A 14,010-nucleotide genomic window follows, 5' to 3' on the forward strand; every position below is an offset into this window, starting at 1 on the left:
AGACGAAAGACAACAATCAGGTAAGAGGGGACTTATTTTATCAAAAAGGGTGGGAATTGGGTAATATAATGTACACTGCTCAAAAAAATAAAGGGAACACAAAAATAACACATCCTAGATCTGAATTAATTAAATATTCTTCTGAAATACTTTGTTCTTTACATAGTTGAATGTGCTGACAACAAAATCACACAAAATTTAAAAAATGGAAATCAAATTTTTCAACCCATGGAGGTCTGGATTTGGAATCAAAATTAAAGTGGAAAGGGGGGCGTGGCCGGATGCCGGGAGGAGAGGTCGCATAGTGCCAGAGCTCCGGCTGTGGAACTCCGACAGCGGCACAAAGCGAATATATTACAGAGATATTTGAGATACTTACCTACCCCAGAACGGACCTTGCTTCAGTACTCCTACCGATGATGACCAGAGGAAGGAAGAAGGGATCGCAGCCTCAGAAAATGACGGCATTCTTCCATCCAGCTCCTGGGTCTTCACAAGATGGCGCCGGTTCCCGCCACACAGAGGGAGTGCCCTGTCCGTCCTCTGCAGCGGCACCCATCCAGCGATCACCTGGGTCTCCCTCTTCAGCAGGATCCGATTCTCCTTCTTCACAGGAACCTAAAAAACAAAAGAGGGTGAGTGAACAACAGCCATACAGTCCTCCCCTTGATACTTACCCTGCTTCACCAGGCATAGATCCTGGATTAACAGTTACCACAATGCAGGACATGCTGGCAGATCTAAAAAGATCTATTCATGGCGACTTTAAAGAGACAATCTCTGTTACTCATGCAGACATAGTCGCTATAGGAGAAAGAACCGCACATTTGGAAGAAAAAATGGAGGAATTTGTCACAGCGCATAACTCACTAGTTGATAATCATAATGCGGTTGAAGATGACATAGCCACCATGAAACTTAAAATCGCTGATCTGGAGGATCGCTCCAGAAGAAATAACATTAGATTCAGAAGCATTCCTGAAAGTGTTCTGGACTCTCAGCTGCAGGACTTTATTGCGGACCTTATAGTGTCATATTTGCCAGATACCCCAGGGTCAGAGTTGATCATAGACCGGGTTCACCGGGTTCCCAAACCCAAAGCTCTTCCAGCCTCTATTCCCAGAGATGTTCTTGCCAGAATACACTTTTATCACCTAAAAGACTCCCTAATGAGAGAAGCTCAAAAAAAGAGGACGGATATCCCTGAAAGATTTTGTAATGTCCTCCTATTCACCGACTTATCGCCAGCGACACTGAGCAGGAGGCGCGAGTTCCAAATATACACCAAAGCATTAAGGGATAACAATATTCCTTACAAATGGGGCTTCCCTGTTAAGCTGATTGTGAGATACCAAAATTCATCAAATGTTCTAGTTTCTCCACAGGAAGCGTCAGTAGCTTTTGCCAAATGGAACATCTCTGTGCCACCGGAGGGCGCCAAAGACAAAGAAAGAGACAAAGCAATGAACTCTCCTTCTAACAGACCTTCCTCTGACAGAAGCCACCTTAACCTAACTCCAGAATGGACCAAAGTGGGAAGAAATCCTCCGTGAAATTTATTCTGGACAGTCTCTTTGTTACCATAAGTATTCTTCCATGTTATACTTATATAGTTATACTACTATTATCCTATTTTTATGGGGTTCCACACCCTGATGCTCTACCTCTCAGAACACATATTACATCTCTGTGTTCACATTCCCTAATCCACTGTTTCCCTAACGCCTCCCATACTAAGTGAGATACATCACTACTTGTGGTCACTGTTAGACCATTGTTATGTTTCTGTTATTTATTAATCTTTTTTTTTCCTATGTTTTATCTTATTGTTTTGCAAGGTTACACAAAAAAGGTCTACCTCAAACAACTGAAACCAAAGATTCAAATCTACGTTCCCCACAATTACTATACGGTAACATATGTGTACTTAACTTTTTCACTCACACACTACTAGTTAATCAACTCAGATTAGAAACCTTAGCATATTGTATTAGAACTCAGTATGGCTAGTAAAGGTATAAAAGTCTTCTCTGCAAATGTTAAAGGTCTTAATAGCCCATTTAAGCGCTCAGCATGTTGGAATGAGGTGAGGAAACAAGGAGCTGATATCATCTGTATTCAAGAGTCCCACCTTAATAAGGAAGACTCCTACAGATTTTCTCATCCCTCCTTTCCACACACTTTTTTCTCACCGGCTTCAAATAAAAGAAAAGGTGTGATTATAGGTTTCAAAAATTCTGTTGCTTTCCAGTGTCATAATACAATAATTGATGAAGAGGGTAGATATATTATTATTATATGCGACATAAATAACTCTAGATACACAATAGTTAATCTATATGCCCCTAATGCTGATCAGATCAATTTTATCAAACGTACAGTCAAATTAGCTCAGGATTCTAAACAAGGTTCTCTATTGATTTGTGGCGACTTCAATATGTGTCCTGACTCCTCAATTGATAGGCTGCCCTCTCCTCTTCCCTCTCAAAAAAACTCACACCTCAGAGATTTCTTATTTCAAGAGGGTCTTCTAGATATATGGAGGGTTCACCATGCCAATGAAAAAGATTTTACTTTCTTTTCACACCCACACAATACTTACTCTAGAATTGACCTCTTTGTATCAGATAAATGGCTCCTTCAAAAAGTGTTAGAAGTATCAATTTCTAATATAACGTGGTCTGACCATGCGTTTATCACTCTTACTCTGGATGACATGTATAGTAATAGAATATATTCCCCATGGAGACTCAATAACTCCTTACTCCAAAATTCCTCTATACGTACAGAAGTAGAAAATTCACTAAAAGAATATTTTAAATCCAATGACAACAAGTTGGTTTCAGATATTACACTATGGAGTGCGCACAAGGCATTTATAAGGGGTGTTCTGTTAAAACATGCAGCTATCCAAAAGAAAAATAGAAGGAAAACTCTAGATAAATTATTAGCTGATATCAAAAACCTGGAGGATTCTTCTAAGATTTCTTTAGATCCAAAAATTCTCAGCAAATTAAAAACAGCCAGACACCATTTATACCTCCATCTACACGAAAAACATGAATTCCACCTGCGTAAAGTCAAATCAGACCACTACTCCCAAGGTAATAAAGCATCAAAAATTTTAGCTAATAGAATTAAAAAAAGAGAAATCAAATCAAGAATCCCTTTCTTATACGACAATCAAGACCAAAAATTATATAATCCCAAGCATATAGCAGAGGAATTCGCCAAATATTATGAAAATTTATATAATCTGGAAAAAGCATCTGACATTGTCCAACCAACTACTGAATATATTAATGACTTCCTTAATGGTATATCCCTTCCTTCCATAACATCAGCCCAAAGTCAAACCCTTAACTCCAAAATCACACATCAGGAAATATCTGAAGCAATACATTCCCTCAAAAACAATAAATCTCCTGGTCCAGACGGGCTTACAAATGAATATTATAAAAATTTCTCGCACATTTTAAACCCTTTTTTGAATAGATCCTTCAATTTAATAGCAGAACAAGAGTCGATCCCCAAAGATATGTTAAACGCACTGATAATTACGCTCCCAAAACCTGGTAAATCTGCAGACAAACCGGCTAACTTCAGGCCTATATCACTACTAAACTCAGATATAAAGATATTTGCGAAAATTTTGTCAAAGAGATTATCTGGCATTCTTCCCACATTAATAGCTAATGATCAAATTGGTTTTGTCCCCAACAGGCAATCATCAGATGGTACTAGGAGATTCATAGACCTTTTAGATGTAGCATATTCCACCCGAACACCTTCTCTGCTCCTCTCCTTGGATGCGGAGAAGGCGTTTGATAGGATACATTGGAAATACATTCATGCAACCTTGAAAAAATTTGGATTTGGTGATTTTTTCCTATCTGCGGTAATGTCTTTATATTGCAACCCCAGCGCCTCTATTTACTCATCTAGTTTTTTGTCTGCTCCATTCAATATTAAGAATGGAACCAGACAAGGATGCCCCATGTCCCCTTTAATATTTGCCCTGGCAATGGAACCCTTTGCGGAGCATATCAGAACCTCCCCTCTCATTAAAGGGATAACGGTGGGAAACACAGATCACCGCATAGGTCTTTTTGCAGATGATGTGTTAATTTTAACATCAAACCCTGCGACTGCATTAAATGCTATTAACAATATAATTTCTAAATTTGGCAAAGCCTCCTTTTATAAAGTTAATATCAACAAGTCTCAAATTCTTGACCTGGGATTATCCAGAACTACCAAACACTTAATCTCCAACTCGTACAAATACCCCTGGGCTGAAGAGTCATTGACATATTTAGGCATCCAGCTTGCATTTCCTACTAGCAAATTATTCAAAGTTAATTTTTGGCCACTATATAACAAAATTAATGATTCCTTAAACAACCTAAGAATGGACTCACTTTCATGGTTAGGGAGAATAGCAGCAATTAAAATGATGATATTACCCAAAATCATTTATATGTTCCGTAATATTCCAATTGCCATTCCCAAAGGATACATATCAAAACTACAAACCTTAATCAACCGACACATCTGGGGGAAATTTAAACCCAGAGTGAAAGGTCTCATTCTTCAAAAATCACTTAAAACAGGCGGACTCAATATCCCTTCTATTAAGCACTACTATGCCTCTTCTATACTTGATCAAATTAGATACTTGATTAAAAATGATACTTCTAAAAAATGGGTTGTACTGGAGAAAAATATAATGGGAGCCCATGATTTAAACTTACGGCTTTCTGCCACAGCGGTCTTTGGTATTAAACATGTCTCTTCACTATCAACCCTGAATGCAATCCATAGCATCTGGTATGTCATTGCTAGAACAGATAAATTAGTTACCACCTCAATCTCCTCCCTACCTCTAGAAATATGCGAATTAGCCATACCAGACCTACAGATTAGCAACTGGATTTCCTCGGGTATTACAGATATTGGTCAATTGAGAATTAATGACGTTTTTGTCAATTTTGCTTATCTACATAAAGAGTTCAACATCCCCAACTCAGACTTCTATAAATACCTAAGAATAAGACACTTACTTCAATCCCCAAGGAATTTTCACTTCATCTCACAAAAACATTCGCTAATGGATTGGATCCATATGACACATAGACTAGATAAAGGTATCACTAAAGGTTATCAACTACTAAAAGAATCTATCACAAATCCTCTACAACATATCATGGACATGTGGAACTCTGAGTTGGGCTCTGATCTCACAGAAACGGAATGGGCGGAAGTTTTCACCTCTGTATCTAAACTCTCCAAATGCTCAGACCATTTAGAAGGAGCAAGAAAAATACTATATAGATGGTATAGAACCCCTATGTACTTGAACAAAATATTTCCTGAAATATCTCCAGCATGTTGGAGATGTGGTAATGCCTCTGGTACATATATACACATGTGGTGGGACTGCCTATCAGTTAAATGTTTATGGAACTCAATTTTTGAGTTTATATCTCACTTGGCAGGCTCCCATATCAACCCCTCACCTAAGTTGGCTCTTTTATCTGTAGGCCTTATTGAACTTCCTCAACATTATAGATCCATTGTCAGTCACTTAATATTTGCTACTCGTCTGAAAATTGCTGCCTGTTGGAAATCCGGTGATCTTCCTAATATCAAGAGAATTCTTAGAACGCTAGATAATTGTTGTTTATATGAGGGACTTTGGGCCTCGGCTAGGAACTCGAAAATTACCTTCCTAAAAAATTGGGATATGTGGCTGAACGACAATAATTGCAAAATCCCTCCTAATGCTTCTATTAGATTATAATACTATAGTTCTCTACCTCGTTACCTGTACACTAATATTTTGCTATGTGAAGTACCTGTAATGTCATCTCTTATTACTGGTATTAGTTTATCTGTTTTATGAAGTGTAATTTCCTTTCTCTAAAGAAGTTTCACAAGTGCCTAAAATTATCTCTGTTACAATTTTATACATGTGATTGTATTCATGCAATTGTAACCTATTTTTATGAAAATCTTAATAAAAACTATTGTTCAAAAAAAAAAAAAAAAAAGTGGAAAAACACACTACAGGCTGATCCAACTTTGATGTAATGTCCTTAACAAGTCAAAATGAGGCTCAGTAGTGTGTGTGGCCTCCACGTGCCTGTATGACCTCCCTACAACGCCTGTGCATGCTCCTGATGAGGTGGCGGACGGTCTCCTAAGGGGTCTCCTCCCAGACCTGGACTAAAGCATCTGCCAACTCCTGGACAGTCTGTGGTGCAACGTGACGATGGTGGATAGAGCGAGACATGATTTCCCAGATTTGCTCAATTGGATTCAGGTCTGGGGAACGGGCAGGCCAGTCCATAGCATCAATACCTTCGTCTTGCAGGAACTGCTGACACACTTCAGCCACATGAGGTCTAGCATTGTCTTGCATTGGGAGGAACCCAGGGCCAACCGCACCAGCATATGGTCTCACAAGGGGTCTGAGGATCTCATCTCGGTACCTAATGGCAGTCAGGCTACCTCTGGCGAGCACATGGAGGGCTGTGCGGCCCTCCAAAGAAATGCCACCCCACACCATTACTGACCCAATGCAAACCGGTCATGCTGGAGGATGTTGCAGGCAGCAGAATGTTCTCAACGGCGTCTCCAGACTCTGTCACGTCTGTCACATGTGCTCAGTGTGAACCTGCTTTCATCTGTGATAAGCACAGGGCGCCAGTGGCGAATGTGCCAATCTTGGTGTTCTCTGGCAAATGCCAAACGTCCTGCACGGTGTTGGGCTGTAAGCCCAACCCCCACCTGTGGATGTCGGGCCCTCATATCACCCTCATGGAGTCTGTTTCTGACCGTTTGAGCAGACACATGCACATTTGTGGCCTGCTGCAGGTCATTTTGCAGGGCTCTGGCAGTGCTCCTCCTGTTCCTCCTTGCACAATGGCGGAGGTAGCGGTCCTGCTGCTGGGTTGTTGCCCTCCTACGGCCTCCTCCACGTCTCCTGATTTACTGGCCTGTCTCCTGGTAGCGCCTCCATGCTCTGGACACTACGCTGACAGACACAGCTCGCATTGATGTGCCATCCTGGATAAGCTGCACTACCTGAGCCACTTGTGTGGGTTGTAGACTCTGTCTCATGCTACCACTAGAGTGAAAGCACTGCCAGCATTCAAAAGTGACCAAAACATCAGCCAGGAAGCATAGGAACTGAGAAGTGGTCAGGTCACCACCTGCAGAACCACTCCTTTATTGGGGGGGTCTTGCTAATTGCCTATAATTTCCACCTGTTGTCTATCCCATTTGCACAACAGCATGTGAAATTGATTGTCACTCAGTGTTGCTTCCTAAGTGGACAGTTTGATTTCACAGAAGTGTGATTGACTTGGAGTTACATTGTGTTGTTTAAGTGTTCCCTTTATTTTTTTGAGCAGTGTATTTACAAAAATGATCACTGTGAAATCATTAACAGATTTAGCAGTGATCATTGTGATGGGAATACCCCTTTAATAGTTTGAATATTAATTGAAGCAAATACTTTGTGTGGAGAGCAGTTACAGATTTTCACCAGCAGGTGGTGATGCTTCACTCTCTCATCAGCTATTTGGCTGAACAGACAAGACCACAGTCATCACTTTGTAAAGACATATAAATTTCTATTGGGTACGGATTTTAAAAAGTTCCTTCATTAAGGTTAAATATGACTTTTGCTAAATTATTCAGTGATGATACTGATAGTTTATCACTCTTTCGGCTTTATTTTTTTTTGTTATATTCATCTAGTATTTTTTGTAGTGTTTAAGAATTCCTTATCTTTACGTACAGTACCAAAGGTATAAATTCACACTACAATTACATTTTATATAATGAATTTCAGTGACTAGATGTTTGCTATGAGAGTAAACAGGAAAATAAATGACTCTGGTTTTTAAATGATATCACCATTTTATTTCTTTACTGTCTTCAATTGATCATAGCAAAAACACCCGAAACATTGAGGCGCAGTTCATCCCATCACTATGGTAGTGTTCTTTCACTTTTATGCATTTGACCTGTTATAAGATAGCATTAGTTGACATAGCTCTAGATGAGGCCTCTTGCACACGAACGTGCCGTGTTTTGCGGTCCGCAAATTGCGGTTTTGAAGATGCTGTGGGGCTCAGCAGATGAAGAGGCAGGGGCAGCTCTTCAGTTAGTCTGTCATTAGACTTATCCTGCCTTAACTGCTAAGCCTGACATCTCCAGCATGTTCTGATAACTCCTCATGGTCTTGAGCTCCTGGCCCCCCCTTCTGCCGCTGATTGAGAATGAGAATGTATTGACATGGGCTGGAGCTGTTCAATGCAAGACTTTAGCCATGCAGCTGATGAATTAAAGAAAGTGACCAGCATTTGGTAAGGTGATATGTCACTAGTTTGTGCTGCCCTTTGTGTGAACAGCATAAAACTGGTGAAAGATTCCCTTTAAAGTGGTTGTCTGTCCGCTGGGGCCCCTGCAGTTAAGAGAAAGGTCAATGTTCCCCTGCCTGAACGTGTCCACCACTCCATTCTGTGGATAGGGGGTAAGTTGTTGTAAAGGACAACCCCTTTTAAATGGAATCTGTCACCATCTTAATATGCAGCCTTTGGTGCAATGAGGGCGTCACCTTTGCTCTTGTCACACCCATGCTCCACCCCTTTATGTGGCCAGCACCTCCTCACTGCTTTGATAGACAGAGCCAGACAGTGGGAAAACAGTGTGGGAGGGTCTGGTTACAGCATCCGACAGAGGGCAAAAACGTGAACTCTGTGATATATAGGTTTATGGATTATGGGTAAAACCCAAACTTAATCCTGACAGGACTCCTAGGAGAGACAGTCAGAGTCCTGATCACCCGCCTGCACTGGATAATTGACAGCCTTCCCTGTATCGGGCTATGATGTTGGCAGATAGGGCAGCAGAAATTACCTGACAGGTTCTCTTAAAGGGGCCTCAAAGGTAAGACATAATCCAAGAAGAGAAATGGTTTATATGTGGTGTTTTTGCATTTTTTCTGCATTTATTTGTAAAAATGATCGGAAACTATAGTGAAGAGGAAAAAAGCAAAGGTGTGTAGAGCAGTGGAATAAAGAGAACAAAAGCTTCATACGATTTCTATTTTATCTATCTATCTATCTATCTATCTATCTCCCTCTCTCTCTCTATCTATCTATCTATCTATCTATCTATCTATTCTTGTCATACAGTATTGTATTGGACCCAATACTTATTTGCCTTTGGGTCCCCCTTATTTCCAGCTCACTGACCCCCCCCCCCACCCCGCTGGTGTTGTCTTCTGACTTGTTTCTATGGCAATTTTAGAAAAATGTTCACATTTACAATAGTAATGGTACCATATAATCTGTCACAAGTCAGGGCTGCACAGCAAGAGCAGGAAGCAGTGACAACAATAGACAAGGGGAAAGTGTGGCCCTAGACTCACCCAGCCCTTGTCTACTTGCACGATCACCCTAGTACTGACCCAAAACTGGACGACGGTCCCTATGCTGAATATGTGCAAAGGTAAAGGGAAGACGCGGACAATTAACAAACACTAAGAGGTGGAGTCAAACAAGCCGGGTCAGAACCAGGAGACTCTAATTAGAAATCAGAACCAGAACGCCAGAAGCAAAAATGCAGTCAAGGGATGCCAAAAGCCAGAGGGTCAAAATAAATACAAACAGTGTCAAATCAAGTCAGACAAGTCAGGTCAGAACCAAGAAAATCCTAACAGAACCAGAACACGAGAAGCAAAAATACAGTCAAGGAATGGCGGTAGTTAGAAACCAGAAGACACTAATTCAGAGCAAAACTCACTCATTATCATAGGAGTCAGGGAGCAGATTCACAGGCAACCTCTCTCACTGAAGTGCCGGGCATGATGACGTCATGCAGCGCATCGGCGCCTTCTTAAACAGCTGATCATGGAGGTCCTGGGTGTTGGGACCCCACCGATCAGATACTGATGAACTATCCTGAGGATAAGTCATCAGTATCAAAATTTTGGAAAACCCCCTTTAAGCTAAGCATGGTAATGATCTACATGTAAAATTGCATGCAGTGCTTGACTTCAAGGGGTTAATGGAAATGTACTTGTGCACTGTGAATCCCAAAGGTTGTGTATAGGGAGTAGGGAGTTAACCCGCCAGCCAGCCCCTTAGTGACAGTAACTGGGTGTGGCTGGTTCCCCCCTGTAGCTAGGAGACTGCTGGGTCAATGTGCGGCTGAGAGCCAGGGAGTCAGGCTAAGGTCACATGGCAAAATCTGCGGCAGAAAAAAAAATCACTAGCAGATTACTCACAGAATGCTAGCTGAAAATCGCTCATTCTTGGTGCAGATTGCTAATGTGGTGAGTATTGCAAGCGTTTTAGAAAAGTATTTTGGAAGGGTATTTAGAAGAGGTTTTGCCAGTTTTTTTCTTATGCAGCCCTTGGTTGGGACTTGGGATATAACTCAGAAGCGCCACTAAAGCCGCTTTTAAAACCGCTAGCGTTTTTTCTGCTTCCCCATTGACTTCAATACAAGAACCTCTATCAAACTGCTTCTAAGAAGTAACACGCCCTGGAAGAAAAGTGCCAGCCTCTGAGGGAAGGAAAACTGAACTTACTTCCACTAGCGGCATTTATCATGTAGATAAGGTTAATACAAGGCACTTACTAATGTATTGTGATTGTCCATATTGCCTCCTTTGCTGTCTGGATTCATTTTCCATCACATTATACACTGCTGATGTCCAGGGGTTATTACCACCGCTGAGCAGATATGAGGTGGCCGGGATGGAGCTGCAGTGCATGTGTGCCTATGTGGACACCCATAGTCCCGGCTTTTTCCTATAGTGTGCAAGCGCGGCCACCACTGCTGGATTACAGGGTGGTTGTAACTAATGATGAGCAAACCGAAATCCACGAAGTGGACTTTGATCCGAATTTAAGGATAAATTTGATTTAACCTGACATAGCGTAAAAAAAAACCCCAAAAAAACGTACCTAGACCATTTGCTCGCGACGGCCTGGCCACCGCCATCTTGATTGAATATCTCGCATAAAATCCTGTGTGCTGTGATTTATGACGTCACCACGCCGGCCGGCGTGACCGTCATCTTAGGCCGCGTGAGATTTCGCGCCAGATCTTCAAGCCCGCCCGTCATGAGCAAATGGATCAGGTAAGTATGATTTTTTTGTTTATTTTTCAAGTTTTGCACTCTATTATTTACATGATGATCATCATGATAATCATGTACGAATACGGCATCTGAGGGGTACAATGACAGGAAGTGGAACAACCAGCGCTCCCTGTCATTGCACCCACTACTTACAAAGAAATGCGCTTTGTGACAAAAGAATTCGAAATGAAGCAAATTATAATTTTTTTATTCGGCAAAGCAGCCGAATCGAATTTTCAAATACTCCGTTCATCTCTAGTCGTAATCCCTGCAACCAAGCAGCGTATAATCTGATGGAACTAAATACCCTGTATGTACAAACTGTGTCGGCCATAGCGCCATAAAAGTGCCAACCAGAGCCCATAAAACCTCAACCACTCTCTCCAGAAGTGTTAGCCGCACAAACCATATAGCCCCCCACAAATGGCTGTAATGATGTCCTTGCAAATAGCAACCACAGTTTTACCATCAGAACCAGCCTCTTACCCCCATAACTGTCAGGGCCTGCATAACTACCAGTGATCCCATTAAAGGGGTTATTCCATGACTGATGTAAGAAAACGAAAATCTCCGATATTCCACAGAGGACTCCCTAGAGGCTTGTTGAAAACCGGGTGGAACGTGTCGGTATCCTATGTCTGAATACAGGCCTGGCTACATTTCAGGAAGGATTCCCGTATAAACTTTGAGCAGCGCGGTCCTTTTTAATTTCCGTGCAAATTTTAAATGTGATATGGATTTCCTCTCTCCTTCCCCCAAGTGCAATGAGGGTGTGAGTAATGATCTGGAGGTGACCTTTGGGGAATTAGAGAAGGATCTTATTAGGGAAGTTAAAACCACATGGGATGTCATATCCTTGGAACGGTATCTAGCTGAACAAAAAATCCCAGAGGGCCTGAGATGGCAATTACCTTTAAACTCAGATAAAGAGTGTGATATATTAGAATGGGAGTTCAGAGGTTGTGGACGTGCCTAGGGCTTGATAAGAGTTGGCGCACAATAGGGTAGTATGTTCACACTGGTTAATCAATAGAGCAAGTATAAGGCTCACCTTGTACGGTTACGCTAGAATAGGCGTAACACTATTGAGGGCTTGATAGGCGAGATCCGGTTCTTGGGTGTGCTGCCGCAGGATGTATGATTCCTCAGAAGGGATGTCCAGTCCCTCCAGAGGATCGTTTAAGGAGAAAGAGAGAGTTCCTGCTTCGGCGCTTCAAACCCACTTGAGCCGGTCTTTTTTAAACGAAAGTTATTTTTTATTCAATAAAAAGTGCATGCAACAACAACGCGTTTCGGGGAATCTTAAGTCCCCTTCGTCAGGTTGAAAGAGTACAGCTGTGTCACAATATTAATAGTGTGGATGAATGGGAAAGATTGATGAATGAATGTGATTTCAAGGTGATGAGGTTTATTGTGAATATATGGAAAAACAAGTTGAAACAAATTAGTGCAAATATAGAAGATTTTCAACAACCGTTAAAAACCACATAAAAATAAAAAGGAATATGAAGATCTATGCGCTAAATGTCAGAAAACCGTATTAAAGTTGAATCAGACATAAAAAATAAAAAACTTTTTTTTTTTTAAAGTTTGTGAAGATTACAATAATGATAAAGTCTATAAATGGAAGAATAAAAATAAGGGGAACCCCATCCAAACTATAGTGGAGCCATAAACAGCAGATATAGTTTCCCAATCGGTCCGTCACATAATACTTTCAGCAACAAAGACAACTACATGGGAAACAAAAAGACAGGGAGATATAACTATTATGAAACTAATAGGTATTATAATAATTACGATCAGGAGATCAGAAGATTTTAGATATTTTGAGAACAATAATGGTTATAGAGGGTATCATCAAAGATACCAACCGAGACGACAACCCTAATACCCCAACCATCAGTATAGAGGGGAAGATTGGAGGCAGCGTCCATATTACCGTAATCAACAATATTGGGCTGATAGACCTGTTCAGCCACCAATACAAAATGAGAGGGCTACAGTTCAGAACATAGAAAATTTTCCCCACCAGATGACAAAAGGAATACAGAGGGACAGTGTAGCAGAGTTGAACGAATCAGAAAAAATATTAAACTCAGGAATGACTCCCCAAAAAAGAAGTCATGTAGAGGGAGGAGAGGAAAGGGAAAAGATAAGCCCAAGATCCAAGAAAAGCAGGGAGAAGTGAAAGGGATCTTTAACCTTAGTTCACGTGTTCTTTCAGAAGAGGAAAGAAAAGTATTAGGGAAAGGATTGAAATTTGCGCCTACTAAAAAATGTAATAAGTTTGAAGCATTTTTAGACATCCATAAATACATCAGAAAATGAAACATTGCTAAATATTGTATAAGCAATCAGGCTCCCCCGATTAAAAATGCAGACATGAGCAAAGGAATAATACATACTCAACTTTGCGGGAAAAAAAGTTTTTCCCGAAAAATCTGAATAATGAATGCATTGAGGCCTTTAAAAGGGGATTGCTGAAGGAATTGGATAATATGGAAACGAAAACTAAACGTAATAATCTTACTTCCGGATAAAGAAAGGCTCTAAAGGGACTAGAATCTAATTCTCAAATTGTTATAAAACCTGCAGATAAAGGGGGAGGAGTGGTGATAATGGATGTAGATAAATATGAGGATGAAATGGCGAGATTATTGGCTGACCAGGAGACTTATTCAATATTAAAAAGCAACCCCACAGTGGAATATAAGAAGAAGATAGATATGGTACTTCGTGAGGGTCTTGATAAAGGTATCATAAATAAGAAATAGTTTGATTACCTCCCAGTTAAATTCCCAGTAACACCGGTGATATATCACCTGCCAAAAATTCATAAAAGT

This window comes from Bufo bufo, chromosome 7 (genome assembly GCF_905171765.1).
Source record: "Bufo bufo chromosome 7, aBufBuf1.1, whole genome shotgun sequence".
Taxonomy (NCBI): domain Eukaryota; kingdom Metazoa; phylum Chordata; class Amphibia; order Anura; family Bufonidae; genus Bufo; species Bufo bufo.